Source organism: Panthera onca, chromosome E3 (assembly GCF_046562875.1).
Source record: "Panthera onca isolate mPanOnc1 chromosome E3, mPanOnc1 haplotype 2, whole genome shotgun sequence".
Taxonomy (NCBI): domain Eukaryota; kingdom Metazoa; phylum Chordata; class Mammalia; order Carnivora; family Felidae; genus Panthera; species Panthera onca.
The window spans coordinates 5481333-5496641 of NC_138354.1; positions in this window are offsets into that span (position 1 = coordinate 5481333).

Genomic DNA, 15309 nt, shown 5'->3' on the forward strand with positions numbered 1-15309 from the left:
GAGCCCAATGTGGGGCTTGATCCCACAAACAGTGAGATCAAGACCTGAGCCAAGATCAAGACAGTCGCTCAACTGAGCCACTCAGGCACCCCCAGGAGATGTCCCTTTTTGAAAACAAAGGCACTGATTCCAGGACTCTGGGTAGCATAGGAGTGTTGAGGGATAAAATCTAAACTGAGCACCCCCTTCTGTGTTCCCTCACTACGGCAGGGACTGGCTTCCCCACTAAATGAAAGCTCTAATTCTTAGCTGGCTACATGGCCAGCTAGAAAAAAAGCCTACATTTCCCAGGCTCCCATACGCCCAGGCATGGCAATGTGTCTACATTCAGAGCAATGAGTTTTTCTTCCTAATTGAGATATAATTCACATAGCATAAAATTCACCCTTTTAAAGGGAATTCAGCGGTTTTTCAATATAATTCACCAAGTCGTGCAACCATCGCCACCATAGAATTCCAGAAGGGCACATGAGTTTTAAGCTTCCAGGAACTTTCCTTAAAAGATAGCTCTTGTAAACTCTTTGCTCCTTCTTCTTCGTCCTGTCTTCCATTTTGCAACCTGGAGTGTGGGTGTGCTGGCTGGCGTTCCAGCTGCTATCTTGGACCATGAGGATGGGGCCACACCCTAGGGATGACAGCGTGGGAAGCTGGAAGGAGCCAGGACACCTGAGACCTTTGTGTTGCCAAGACCGTTCACCCAGACTTTTAAATGAGAAAGGAATAAACTTGTGACTTGTTTAAGGCTCTCTTATTTGGGGAGAGGGGGTGGGGGGGGGGGTCACCAATACTCACAGCTGAACCTAATTCTAACTGATAACCAGTAATCTGATGAATCAATCTGGGTTCTTAGTCACAACCCCGGGAACTAACTCTAATCGGTTTGGGCAGAAAAGGGACGCATTAAAGATAATGGCTAACTCACAGCCTCCCCGGGAAGGCTAGAGAGCCCAGATTGGAGCCTACACGGGCAGGAACAAGGCCCAAGCACACCGCAGGACAGGTTTAATGGAGACACCACCGCTAGAAACAAATCGCAATCCCTCCGATTCCCTCTGTCTAGGCGTTATATGCAGTTTTGGCCACCCTCCTTCAGAGTGGATATGCCCGGTATTCGCTTCCATTTCTAGCCTCTGGCTAGGCACCCATGCAACTGATTGGTGGAACACAGTCACACGGCAGGGCCCTAACTTCAAAGGAGGCTGGGAGAATGATCATCAGCCTCCCACAGCCATGCCGGCCAGCCAGAAGGAATGATAAATGGCCACTACAACCATCTCTGGCATCCCCCACGGCTGTTGCCAAAGCAGCATCTCAGGTGGCTGTTTAATGAACAGAGCCTCGGGCTTACGTCCGTGGGAAGGAAATCTCTGATGGGCAATGGCTTATCTCCAGGACTTACTCAACCACGTCTTTTAATGCTTTATATTGCCTGTTGCTTTGGGTGTGATGAGTCTGTGGGTCGCCTCTTGAAATTCCCTGCTTGTCCTGAAAAGAAGCATATGAATCTGCAGTGAGCTTGTCACGAAGAGCAGGCAGTTCCTGACCCAGCAGAAAATTCCGCCTGCAACTCCTACTCCAGAGTCGTGGGTTTCCTCCTTTTTCTTTATCCCCGAGAGGACAAGGGCCCAAACTTCATGACCAGGACGGAGGGACTGTGTCACTGCAAGACTGGATTCGAACCAGGGGCGCCTGGGTGGCTCAGTCGGTTAAGCGTCCAACTCTTGGTTTTGGCTCAGGTCAGGCTCTTGAAGTTCATGAGTCTGAGCCCCGCATCGGGCTCTATGCAGAGAGTGAGGAGCCTGCTTGGGTTTCTCTCTTTCCTTCTCCTCTCATGCTCTCTCTCTCTCTCTCTCTAAATAAACAAATAAACTTACAAAAAAAACTCTAGGGGCACCTGGGTGGCTCAGCCAGTTAAGCGTCCAGCTTCAGCTCAGGTCATAATCTCTCGGTCCATGAGTACGAGCCCCGCGTCGGGCTCTGTGCTGACAGCTCAGAGCCTGGAGCCTGCTTCCGATTCTGTGTCTCCCTCTCTCTCTGCCCCTCCCCCACGCACTCTCTCTCTCTCTCTCTCTCTCTCTCTGTCTCTCTCTCTCTCAAAAATAAATAAACATTAAAGAAAATTTTTTTTAAAGTCTAAAAAAACTGGTTTGGACTCAGTGTCGATTCTTCATCCACAAAGAGAAGCTTTGGGCTCCATGCTTCTCAAGACCCGTCCAGCTCAAACCTATATTCTCGGGTTTAGTGCTGCTGCCTTTTCCAAACTTCCTGGGGCCCCTCCAGGAGGCAGGTGTTGGTGACACCTAGAATCAGGAGCCAGAGGACTTTTTTAATTGGCCTTATTTCTATTTCTATTAAAAAGGAGGCTCGCTCAGCAATTCCACCTCTGGATATACACCCACGAGGACTGAGAGCAGGGGTGTGGGCAAGTAATGTAAACCCATGCTCCTAGCAGCATTATTCTCAACAGCCAGAGGGTAGAAACAACCCAGGGGTCCATCAACGAATGAATGGAGAAACAAGATGTAATCCATCCATACCTTGGAATACTATCCAGCCTTAAAAAGGAAAGAAATTTCGACACCTGCTCTAATATGAACCAGCCTCGAGGACATCATGTTAGATGAAAGAAGCCACTCACGAAATGACAAATATTATATGATTCCACTTATGTTATGGCACCTAGAATAGTCGAATTCAGACAGAAAGTGAAATGGTGGCTGTGGGGGGCTGGGGGGAGATTCAGTTTGGGGAGGCGAAAAGTTTCCAGAGACGTTTGGTGGTGATGGTTGCACAGCAGTGTGAAGGTACTTAATGCCTCCGAGCTGTAACTTACGAATAGTTAAAGTGATACATTTTATGTTATGTATATTTGGCCATAATAATAATAATTTGAAAACGTCTGCTTGCTCAGAGCCCAGGGTCTTCAAAGATTCCCTTGGCTGGATCTTATTAGCAGGACTACAGCAAAGTTACCCATTGCCAAAACATCCCATGAACTCACTCGGTTCACTGATAATTGTAATCAATACAGAGAAAAGCAGCGACCAGCCAGCCCTTCCCCATTCTTATGTAAAGGAGCCAGCACCTATTTATATAAGACGTGCTGTCGTCTGGAGACGTGGACCCTCTGACTTGTGGAAAGGTGCAGATTCCACTTAGATATTCCCAAATCGCATTCCCAAATCGTCTTGTCCCCAAACAAGCCAGCTGCTGGCTCCAGCTCCCTTCTGAACACAGACACATCCACCCAGATTTGAATAAAGACGCGACAAATAGAATATCCTCTCCATGCGTCTGTACCTTGCTCAGAAACAATGCAGAGTGGCAAATCGAAAAGCTATCCGCCATCCCAACAGCAACAATCTTTCAAGTAAAATTTAAAGAAATACATGGAATGTAGCCAAACATCCCCACCAAAAATAAAACACTCCACTTCCCTCAGCCGATTCAATTATCTCGCTAAAAAAGGGCTTTTTTTAACACCTCCCAGCAGGCAGCAGATTCGGAGTTGGTGGGGATCACAGTGCATAATCAAGCACCCAGAGTCCAAGGCGTAAAATAAAACACGGACTGGCTTGGCCAGGAGCAGCGGCGCCCTAGCACCATGAATATAAATGTTTAGAAATGGATATTATCGTTTTCGTGCCATCTGGAATATTTTCCACGATGTAAAGCATATTAAAAAAAAAATTCCTCATGATTCTCTAATTGTGGTGACAATGCGGGTGCTATGCTGGTGACTTAGTCTCTGTCCTTGACATGATATTGCTCTGAGTTGAGTCTGTGCCATCCACCAGCTTAAAAACAAAAATAAACACACAAAGGTAAAACAAAACAAAACAAACAAAAAAACAAAACCTTTCCCCTTTCCCAATAAGATAATTCAGGCTCATTATAGAACAGTGAGAAAATACCCTCTCCACGCCCCACCAAAAAAAAAAAAAAAAAAGAAAAAAGAAAGAAAAAGAAAAGAAACATCCACAGTCCTACCGTTTAGAGATAACTGCCTTAGTAGTCCAATGTTTTGGTGATTTCCTTCTAGTTCTTATGAATATGTATGAACACAAATTTGAATATGCATATGAATATGAGATCATGCTGCCTCCTTTTCCTTAACATGGCAACATGGCATTTTCCCTTGTCAACATGGTCACTCCCAGGTCTGGTCACGTTTGTCTCATCCCCTTTCCTGCCTTTTAAGGCCTTTTGGTCTCTGTCTTCTGGCTGGATATCTCTCCTGCCCTATGCTTCCCTTTCTCATCCAGCCTTCCTGCGATGTAATTTTCCATGGTCAGCCCTCTCTATTGGAGTGTCTGTGCTCCGGGCCTGTCCAGGGCCATCAGGGCCTTCTGGCCACCCAGCAGCCAGCCCCGCTGGACCCCCGGATCCCTGGCCAGGCCTCTTGCCAGCCAGGACAGCCTCTACAGACACAGCCACTCGCCACCCACCGGCTCTCTCATCAAGCCTCCATGTAAACAGCTCAGGAGGCCCCATGTCGTTTCCCTGAAATGCTTCTTTGAAGTATAAAGAAGTTTACCATGGGATTTCCCCATAGCAGTCATGAGCTTACATGGTTTATATTCCTCAGCCATTTCAAAAAGAAGAAAGTCCCAGATGGTTTGTTCTCAAAGGAATGGGGTGTGGCCGAGTAAGACCCAAGAAATCTCAGCACAAGCAGAGGAGGACAGGATGGTTTTAGGGGTGGCCGGGGATGTCCCACACACCTGTGCCTCGTACCTCCCAGGGGCAAGAAAACCCCCATTCTCCAGCTAAAGAGCTAGTTGTGGTTTTTCACTTGCTCAAGACCGAGGACAGACCTGGTGTGGGTCCCTACAGCTTAGGCCCCCTTGGCTCTCCTTCCTTCCTTGGGGTCTCCACCAGCCCGCCTGAGCTGGGATGAACCTTACCTGTGCTCAGGCAGAGTTTCAGGCGGAGAGGTGAGCAGATGGGACAGGGCCAGTGTCCCCCAACAGGAAACAGGAACGAGGAGGGAGACTATGGCTGTGGGCCCAAGTCCCTGCTGCTGATCAAATACTGTCCCACACGTTAGCATCCTCGGGGAGAACACATCTGTAAAATGGGCACAGCGCCCGTCCCAGAGGGTTACTCTAGTGAATACTGAAAAACAAAAACCCCACACACCGGAAGAGCCTGCATATCACTCGGGACACAGCATCCTGAGCAGAGCCTGGAATTGTGTGTGGCTTGTCCCCGAAAATCCAAAAGAGGGACACACCCATGCCATCCTAAAAGAGCCGTGGTTCATGATTGAAACCGGCTATACAAGGAGCAATGGAAAGGCTTGTTTCTAATAAAACCCTGCAATTTAAACAATAGCCGTACGTCCCTCTGCTATTAAATAATAAATCCATTGAGCATTAGAGAAAGAACCACGCGTTCCGGCGGATCTTGTTGGCAGGAACCACCCTGACTGGCTTCGAGCACAAACAGGTGAGGTGAAGGGAGGGGCAGGAAGTCACCTGGGCCTCCCTGACTTGGGCCCAGCACCTGGGGTGGAGGGTGAGGGGGAGTACGGCTTCCTGCTGGGCACCGAGCCCGTGCAGGAGCCTCGGGAAGGATCAGACACCAACCACAAATGGCAGCCTAAGGGTTACCCAGGTGACTTTGATCTCAGGTTCTGGGCGGCTGCTGGAGGAGTCAATCCCTGACTGGTCGTCTCTGGGGTCACATGAAGTGTTTACTTGGAGGCAGACAGCAAAAAAAAAAAAAAAAAAAAAAGGGAAATTCCTCCTTCTGGCTGTCCCTTGCTGGGACACACCCCAGGGAACCTCAAATGGGATAGGGTGGCATTGCAAGAGGAGGAGACGTGGCCGCAGGAGCCTCCCCTAGGATTCCCTCTGACTCAAAGTTCCCAGGCCCTGCTTCCTGAACTCCCTTTGTGGCCCAGCGCCTACGCACAGTCAGAGGGTGGCGTTGCACGGGCTGATGGGTGCAGGCAAGCCCGCCTGGGTCCCCCTGCCAGCACTGCCTTGGTGAAACTCCCCACCACACGGGCTGGCCTGGCGGGAGCTGGCGCAGGAAGCCGCGGTTCATAGGCTTGGGGCAAGGGCCCCATGACTGGCGGGGAAGCTGAGCCAGGCAGGGCTTTCCACGGCAGTCTTGGCTCTCCTTGTCCTAGAGCACCTCCTCCCCAAGAGCCCGAAGCTCACCTTGTTTATTCCTATACCTGGAAGACGACCGGACACATCACAGTCGCCGCTTGGATTTGTGAAAATCCCCGTGGAGTGATCAGTGAGGAGCGGATGTGAACAGAACACGTGCCCTGCCCTGAAGAGGCCCCAGGGTGCACACACACCACCCATTACTACACTGGGCGGGGTGCTCTGCCCTAGCGAGGGGCTACTGGAGGCGACGGGAGGGGGCCGGGGAGGAATCAGGAGAGGATGGATGGAGGGGGTTGCAGAAAGCAGCAAGAAGGAAGGGCCTTCTGGATAAAGGGAACAGCAGGTGTAAAGGCTCCGAGGTGAAAGGTTTGGTGTGAGGGAGGGGAGGCCTAGGGAGGCTGAGGGATGGCTCCTGGCCCAGGCCATCGGGAGGCCTGAAGGACAAAAGCCCGCGGGATGCCTTTAAGGAGAGGAGTGACCCTTAGACCTTTATCCAGGAAGATGGCACTGTGCAAGGTGGATAGTGGTCGGGGACCGGGGGGAGGGAGAGTGGCAGTGACCCCAAGGGAAGCTGGGGAAGCCCCGCGTTACGTCTCTGGAGAGCAGCCCAGGGACCCAGCTGGGCAGTGGTGGTCAGATGGGGACAGAGTGCACATGGGAGAGACAGAAGGAGTCAACCATAGGCTCTGTGTCTGGCTGGGGGAGGGGGGGAAAGCTAATCCTGCGTCAGATTTTCCTGAAAAAAGCCACCAGCAGGAGTGAATGTTGCCACCTGGGCCCTGCCTGGCTGGCCCACCCGGCAGACTGAGAGGGGCCTCGGGGGACACGCTTGGGTTCTGGCACGCCACGGACCCACAGCCACTCAACAGTGGCTTATGGAGATCCCACCAGTGCCTCCTAGCGGCAGGGATACGGGGACTTCCGTTCTGGTGGAGGGTGACGGGCGATACACCGATGAACATATATACGTGAAAGAGAGAGTGAAAAGTGCTCCATGGAATAATGACCTTGAGTAGGGGTCACACAGTGACAGGGTTGGGTGGCCAGGGAGGCGCCTCTGAGGATATTTGGGAGCCAGAAAGCAGGGATGGGGGGTGCATTCCAGGAAGAAGCCACAGCCCAAAGCAGGGGGCGCTGAGGAGGGAGCCGCCCTGTGTTTCAGGAATGTCCAGAGCCTAAATCCAGGTAAAAGACACACACACAGAAGGAGTGAACTGAGTGTCCCAAGAAAGCATGACTGTGTGTGTGTGTGTGTGCGCCCTGTGGTCAGAAATGGGGGAAGAAATGGGACGAATCAGGAAGAAATGGGAGGAATCAGGGCCTGACCCTGCCATTTTCCCACGGCATTCCCATACCCCTCATGGTCTACACCAGACTCTTCCCTTCCCTCATCAAAATCTATCTCCCCGTCCACCAGATAGTGACAACTTCCCCTCTGACACACCGGAGATCAAACATTAAAACCCATGCTCCTCCCTCCATCTGGAGCTCTATCTCCCTCCTCCCTTAATAAACTACCTTCTGTTCATCCTTGGGATTGCCGCTCAAGTATCACCTCCTCGCAGAAGCCCTCCTTGATTCCCAGGACTGGATCAGGCTGCTTTGCATACCTAGTCTTCACCACCTCTCACTCTGACCACAGTGCACTGACAATTAATCGTCTGATCAGCTACGTGATTTCTGTCCCCGACAGAGTATGAGCGCCAAGAGCACAAGGACTGCGTTTGTCTGGTCCACGACGGTATCTCCAGGGTCCCAAACAGTGACTGATACTCAGTTGATGCTCCGTGGATACCTGAGGGTCTGGTTCAGGAGCAGCGCTCAAAGAGCTGGCTGCACCCATAAGGAGGAGAGCCCCAGGGCCTTTGCAGGAGCTGGAAGTGGCTTCAAGGATCTTCTGATCCTCGTGGAGCCTGCATGGGGCCGAGAAGTGACTGGAGGGCAGTGAACAGCCACAGAAGAGCTGGGTCTGGGCTCCGGACTTGGGCTCAGGACATAAGCAGCCACCAAAGGGGGCCGTGCAATGTTAAGTCACCAGGCCCCACCTTGGGAAATGTGGGCCAGGGGGGATGACGTTGCTGGCACCACCAAGGACCCGGAAGGATGCCAGGGCCATGTCTGGCCCCTAGGCCTTCCTGCCAACAAGATTCACATCGTGGGACTTTCTCATTTCTCCACATGGTAAGGCATTCGCTGCTGGGCAGCCTAACGTGTTCATCCCAGGAGGAGGTTCTGTCTTTCCCTTTGGACAAATTTATTTTATTAAGCAACTTCCTGCTTTCAGGGAGTATAGAATACCCACACCTGGTATTCACAGAAGGCCTTCAACGTATGCTTTTGGCATTATTCGTTTTGATTTTGAGACTGAGCGAGGACTCTGGAGCCAGGCTGCCTGGGTTTGGATCCTACCTCGGCCACATGACCTTGGCCGAAGTACCTGACCTCCGTGTATTTCAGGTTCCTCATCGGTAAAACGGGAACAATAGTTTATGTCAGTCACAGAAAGCCACATATTGTATGATTCCATTTTAAAAAGTTGATTTATTTTGAGAGAGAGTGAGCACACACGGCAGAGGGGCAGAGAGAGACAGAAGAAGAGAGAAAATCCCAAGCAGGCTCCGTGCTGCCAGTGCAGAGCCTGATGTGGAGCTTGATCCCATGAGCCATGAGATCACGACCCGAGCAGAAACCAAGAGTTGGACGCTTAACCCACGGAGCCACCCAGGCGCCCCTGGATGATTCCATTCAAAGGAAATATCCAGATTAGGTAAATCCATAGAGACAAAAAGGAGATTAGTGGTTACCAGGGGCTGGAGGAGGGGAGAAATGGGAAGTGACTGCTAATGGGTACAGAGTTCAGGGATGGTAAAATCTTCTAAAATTTGATAAAGTTTAAAGAGTTATTACTTATAAAGTGTTTAGAGCAGTGCCTGACACATAGAGAATGATTTTTTTTTTTAATTTAACTCACTGTTAAAGAAAACTCACTTCCAAACAAAGGCATAAATACTGATGAGCTTGGAAAAATGTTTGTAATGTGATTTTAAAGTGGTATCATGTTCCTGAATCTCCCTGTCAGTTGTGTGCTTTTTATAAATGTCGTCACGATCTAGTGGATGGCATTGTTATCTCGTATTACAAATTTTGTATATGAAAAGGGTTAATTTGTTAGACTTAAACTATAGCATATGTTTGAGCTCTTCCTCAGCATTTCTTATTTCGATCGATCGATCGATCAATCAATTCATTTTTACAATATTGGGTGCAGCTCCTAAAATGGGAGGTGGCTTGGGACGCCGAAAGGCAAACACAGGTGTGAGCTGTCTTTGACTCACCCAACTTTGGACAGAGGATCTAGAAGGCAATGCAAGGTGAGGACTTCACACAGTCAGGGATGAGGTATGCGGGCTGTGTTGAAGGCAGAGAACTAGGGAGAGCCCCACCTATAATCTGCATGGTCTCCTTATTTGCCTAAGGCTGGATGAAAGCAGGTCAATCACATAAAGGATTCAAGCCAGCAAGGGGGTAATCATAAAGACTCTGTAGAGAGGACCCTATGGCAAGACCATTAGCATGCGTGACAAGTGGCCCTCCAGGAGGAAAACAGCCCTGATTAGTATCATTTGCCCATTTCCGTGGTGTAAATACTTACGCCATGGTTTATTTCAAGCTACAGACGTGATACCCTTGAAATTGGAGTTGGGAAGAAGTGTTCAACACTGCACTGCCATATAGTGTTTCCATTCTACAGCTACAACATATGGAACCAAGCTCAAAGCATAGACAACAGTAAAAGGTAGTAAAATAACGAGAATTGACCGTAGCCATTCCCCATTTCTTCCTGCCACTCCCTGGCCCTAGGCAATCACGAACCTACTTTCTGTTTCTATGGATTTGCTTATTCTGGATATTTGATGAAAATGGGAATATGCAATGTATGATCTTTTATGACTGGCTTCTTTCACTTAGCACTAGGTTTTCAAGGTTCATCCACGTTGTGGCTATATCAGTACCTCACTCCTTTATTGCTGAATAATATTCCATTACAAGGATATACCATATTCTGTTAATCCACCCGTCAGTTGATGGGCATTTGGGTTGTTTCCACTGTTTAGCTGTTGTGAATAGTGCTGCTGTGAACATTGATTAATGAGGATGTTTGTGGACACGTGTCTTCAATTATATTAGATCTCTATCCAGGAGTGTAATTACTGGATCAGATGATAACTCCATGTTTAACATTTTGAGGAACTGTCAGAGTATTTTCCAGAGCAGCTGCACCATTTTATATTCCCATCAGCGATGCAGGGCTTTCCAATTTCTATACATTCTCACCAACACTTAGGGTTATCCGTCTTTTTGATTAGAGCCATCTAATGAGTGAAGTGGTGTTAATTTGCATTTCCCTGATGCCAGATGATTTTGAGCATCTTCCCATTTGTTTATTGTACACCCTGTATATCTTGGGAGCAATGTCTCATATCCTTTGCCTGCTTTTTTTTTTCTTTAATTTTTTTTTTTAACGTTTATTTATTTTTGAGACAGAGAGAGACAGAGCATGAATGGGGGAGGGTCACAGAGAGAGGGAGACACAGAATCTGAAACGGGCTCCAGGCTCTGAGCGGTCAGCACAGAGCCCGACACGGGGCTTGAACTCACAGACCGCGAGATCATGACCTGAGCTGAAGTCGGACGCTTAACCAACCGAGCCACCCAGGCGCCCCTGCCTGCTTTTTTTTTTAAATGTTTATTTATTTTTGAGAGAGAGAGACAGAGCATGAGCAGGCGAGGGACAGACAGAGAGGGAGACACAGAATGCGAAGCAGGTTCCAGGCTCTGAGCTGTCAGTACAGAGCCCAACGCAGGGTTTGAACCCACAAGCAGCGAGATTATGACCTGAGCCGAAGTCGGTTGCTCAACCGACTGAGCCACCCAGGCACCCTGCCTTTATCCACTTCTAACTGGATTTATTTCTCTTCTTATCATTGAATTGTAAGGGTTCTTTATATATTCCAAAGACAAGTACTTTATCAGATACATGCTTCACAAATATTTTCTCCTATTCTATGAGTTGTCTTTTCACTTTCTCAGTGGTGTTCTTTGAAGCACAAAAGTTTTTAATTTTGATGAAGCCCAGCTTATCATTTTGGTGTTACTGTTACTTGTGCTTTTGGTGTCCGTGGGTACAAAACCATCGCCAAGATCATGAAGATATATGCCTATATTTTCTTCTGAGAGTTTTATAGTTTTACCTCTTAGAAGCAGGTCTTCTATTTGCTTCGAGCTAATTTCTGTATATGGCACAAGGAAGGGGCTCATACTTTTGCTTTCCACGTGGAATGTTTCAGCACTGCCTGGTGAGAAACCAGTATTCCCCACTGAGTTGTATTGGCGTCCTTCCTGAGTAGCAATCGACTACAAATATTTAGGTTTACTTACAGACTCTCAGTTCTATTATTTGCTCTGTATGTCTGTTCTTATGCCAACATCACATTACTTTGATTACTCGACCTTTGTAATCAGGAAGGATGAGTCCTCCAACTTTGCTGTTTTTTTTCAAGATTGTTTTAACTATTCTGGGTCCCTTGAATTTCAATATGAATATTAGGATAAGCTTTTCAATTTCTGCAAAGAAGCCAGCTGGAACTGGAGGGGGATTGCACTGAATCTGTAGATCAACTGGGGAGTGTTGCCTTCTTAACAAATATTTTTTTAAAGATTTTATTTTTTATTTTGAGAGAGAGAGAGAGAGAGAGAGAGAGAGGAAGAGAGCATGAGTGGAGGAGAGGGGCAGAGGGAGAGAAAGAATCCCAAGCAGGCTCCATACTCAGCATGGAGCCTGATGCAGGGCTCAATCCCACAACCCTGGGATCATGGCCTGAGCTGAAATCAAGAGTCGAACACCGAACAGGCTGTACCACCCAGGTGTCCCGCCTTCTTAACAATATTAAATCTGGGGCACCTGGGTGGTACAGTCATTTAAGCGTGCAACTCTTTAATTTTTTTTAATGTTTCTTAACATTTTTATTCACTTTTTGAGAGACAGAGAGAGACAGAGCACAAGCGGAGGAGGGGCAGAGAGAGGGAGACAGAATCCAAAGCAGGCTCCAGCCTCTGAGCTGTCAGCACAGAGCCGGATGCGGGGCTCAAACTCACGAGCTGTGAGATCATGACCTGAGCTGAGGTCGGCCATTTAACCGACTGAGCCACCCAGGCGTCCCTAAGTGTGTGACTTTTGATTTCGAATCAGGTCATGATCTCACGGTTGGTGGGTTTGAGCCCGCATTGGGCTCCATTCTGTGTGTGGAGCCTGCTTGGGATTCTGTCTCCCTCTCTCTCTGCCCCTTCCCTGTTCACGCTCTGTCTCTCTCAAAATAAATAAATAAACATTAAAAAAAAATTAAATCTTCTGATCCATGAACATGGAATATCTTCTATTTAGTCAGGTCTTCTTTAACGTCTTTCAATCAACTTTTAATTACTTAGACACGGCTTCCTTTAGTTCCTTGAACATATTTGTGATAGCTGATTTATTTCAAAATTGATTTTAATAGGTTTTTCTTGTTTTATATGTTTTGCCTGTTAAGTCCACCTTTTCAGCCTCCTCATGGGAAGTTTTTACTTATTGTTTTTTCATCTTGGGTATGGAGCATACTTTCCTGTCCCCTTCTGTGTCTTGCCATTGTTCCTTTCTCTCTTTCTTTCTTTTTAACTGGACCTTTAAAATCACGTAGTATGGCGACTCTGGAAACCCGTTTTTCCTAATACCTCCCTTCCCCAGAATTTGTTTTGTTGTTGCTGTTTGTTTTTGTTTCAACAACTGCTGCTGCCACCATCTGTTTGTTTAGTGACTTTCCTGGACTAATTCTGTAGTCTGTATTTTTTGTGTGTGGCCACTGAAGTCTCTGTTCAGCTAGCTTCATGGTCAGCTAATGATTACCCGAAGATTTCCTTAGATGCCTTGAATGAATATGTCTCCTCAATTATGCTAAGAGTCTCTGTGTGTGTATTAAGCCATGACTTCAATGCTCTCCAGCTTGAAATTCCACCCCAGCCTCCACTTCCTGCTTGCACAGAGCCTCAAGATCAGCCAGGGAGAGATTCAGGCCTTCTCATGTCTTTCCTGGGTGTGTCCATAGCCTTTGCATATGCATATAGCTTTCTAGATTTCCAGGAATATATCAGAGCTTTTAGAAGCCCCCAGTGATACCTAGTTCTCTAAATTTTCTTTTCAAGTTTTTGATCAGCCAACAGGTATCATCGGCTCAGGAAGCTCGATGCTCAACAGTTACTATTGATTATTTTCAACAAACTGGGGAAAGGGGTGTTTGCACTAAGGGAGCCCTGAGTCATAGCAAATAAAGACCATTCTTGAGAATGGTGCCTTTCTAGGGAGCTGTCTGATGGGTCCGACATTGTCAGTTCTCTGGAGATGCAGTTTTTGGGGGACCTTCACACCTGTTCCCTCCTGCAGCTTTTAGGCTGCTCATTTTCATAGCTACTCTGGTTGTGAGGCCACTGGTTTTTAAGGCTCTCATGGAGGTTGGGGAACGGGTAGAGAAGAATGGGAATACAGCAAGTGAAAAATGCCACAAAGCTCAAAGTTTTTACTGAGATTCGGCTGTTTTTCTTTAATAACTACTCCTTGTGTCGTTGCAAGCCTTCGGCTAATTTCTAGAGTTCTGCAGAAGTCAATTTTGACCATTTTTGTCAGTGTTCTCATTGCTTTTCATTCTGGAATGCTTCTCCTCATCACCTTTGTTTTATTTATTTATTTTGTGAGAGAGATAACGTGTGTGCATGCACCTGAGTGAGGGGCAGAGAAAGAGAGAGAGAGAGAGAGAGAGAGAGAGAGAGAGAAAGAATCCCAAGCAGGCTCTGTGCTGTCAGCATGGAGCCCAATGCAGGGTTCGATCCCCTGAACCGTGAGATCATGACCTGAGCCAAAATTGAGAGTCGAATGCTTAACCGACCGAGCCATCCAGGCGCCACTATAATTTAATTTGTAACAATGGCTGTGTCTAACAACTGGCATGCAAAATTCCTGAAGAGTTCACAATACCACTGGCAGAACCCTCATGGATGCACCCATGTGATCCAGCTCAGCCCTGCAAACACCTAGGGTATCTGCTGGATGCCAGACCCTCAGGGATGTGTGCTCATTTAGTACTAAACTAACTCCGTATCTCTCAGCACCTAGCCCTCAGTCACTGCTGGCAGGACAACAATGCCAGTAGGGTTGTCCAATTGATGTCTTGGCATGGAAGAAAAACTGGAAAAGGCTGAGCACAGGTGAGAACAGCTATAGGAACACACCCCAAGATATTGCTTCTAAACTTTAGGGATCTAATCCCAAATTGCGCCAAAGGCTCTTTTCTGATTGCCAGGTGAAACGAAACAAAGCAAACCGGTCGGTGTTCAATTGTTTTATAAGTTCTCGACCGAATCTTCAAGAGAAGCACTGGGCAAAGGTATGAGTGGTGAGGTGGGTGGTAAAGGTTTCCATTAGACACACTCTGAGGAATGTGTACCTTAACTCCTGCTCTGTGAAGTGAGAAAAAGAAGTCTTTAAAAAATTTCGGGGCTTGGGGCGCCTGGGTGGCTCAGTCGGTTAAGCATCGGACTTAGGCTCAGGTCACGATCTCGCAGTTCGTGAATTTGAGCCCCACGTCTGAGCTGTCAGCACAGAGCCGGGCGCCTGCTTTGGATTCTGTGTCTCCCTCTCTCTCTGCCCCTCCTCTGCTCGTGCTCTCGCTCACTTTCTTTCAAAGAATAAATAAACATTAATTTTTTTTTTTTTTAAGATTTGGGGGGCTTGCTCAAATAATAATGAAACCCGCTTTGGGATTGTGGTCTGACATGTTGCTGTTGGGGTGCACTTTAATTAAAGATTGACAACCACAAGGTTTATGAGGCAGGGCCTCGCTTGGGCCAGCCCTGCTGCCGATAAGCATGGTGACTCCCCTCCATACAGAGCATGAGCATTCCCTGGCTTCCTCAAACTCAAAGTCTGGAGCTTCCTGAGGGAAGTAGAAAGACCACAGAGTGATTGCATCCCTTTCCCAGACAGAGACCTGTCTGCCTCCCCTTTCCCAAACAGAGATCAGCAGACAGGCAGGGACGCTTAACTCAGTATTTCACATTCCAGCTCTGTGTTTACTTAGGTGTTTATTGGCTTGCTTTA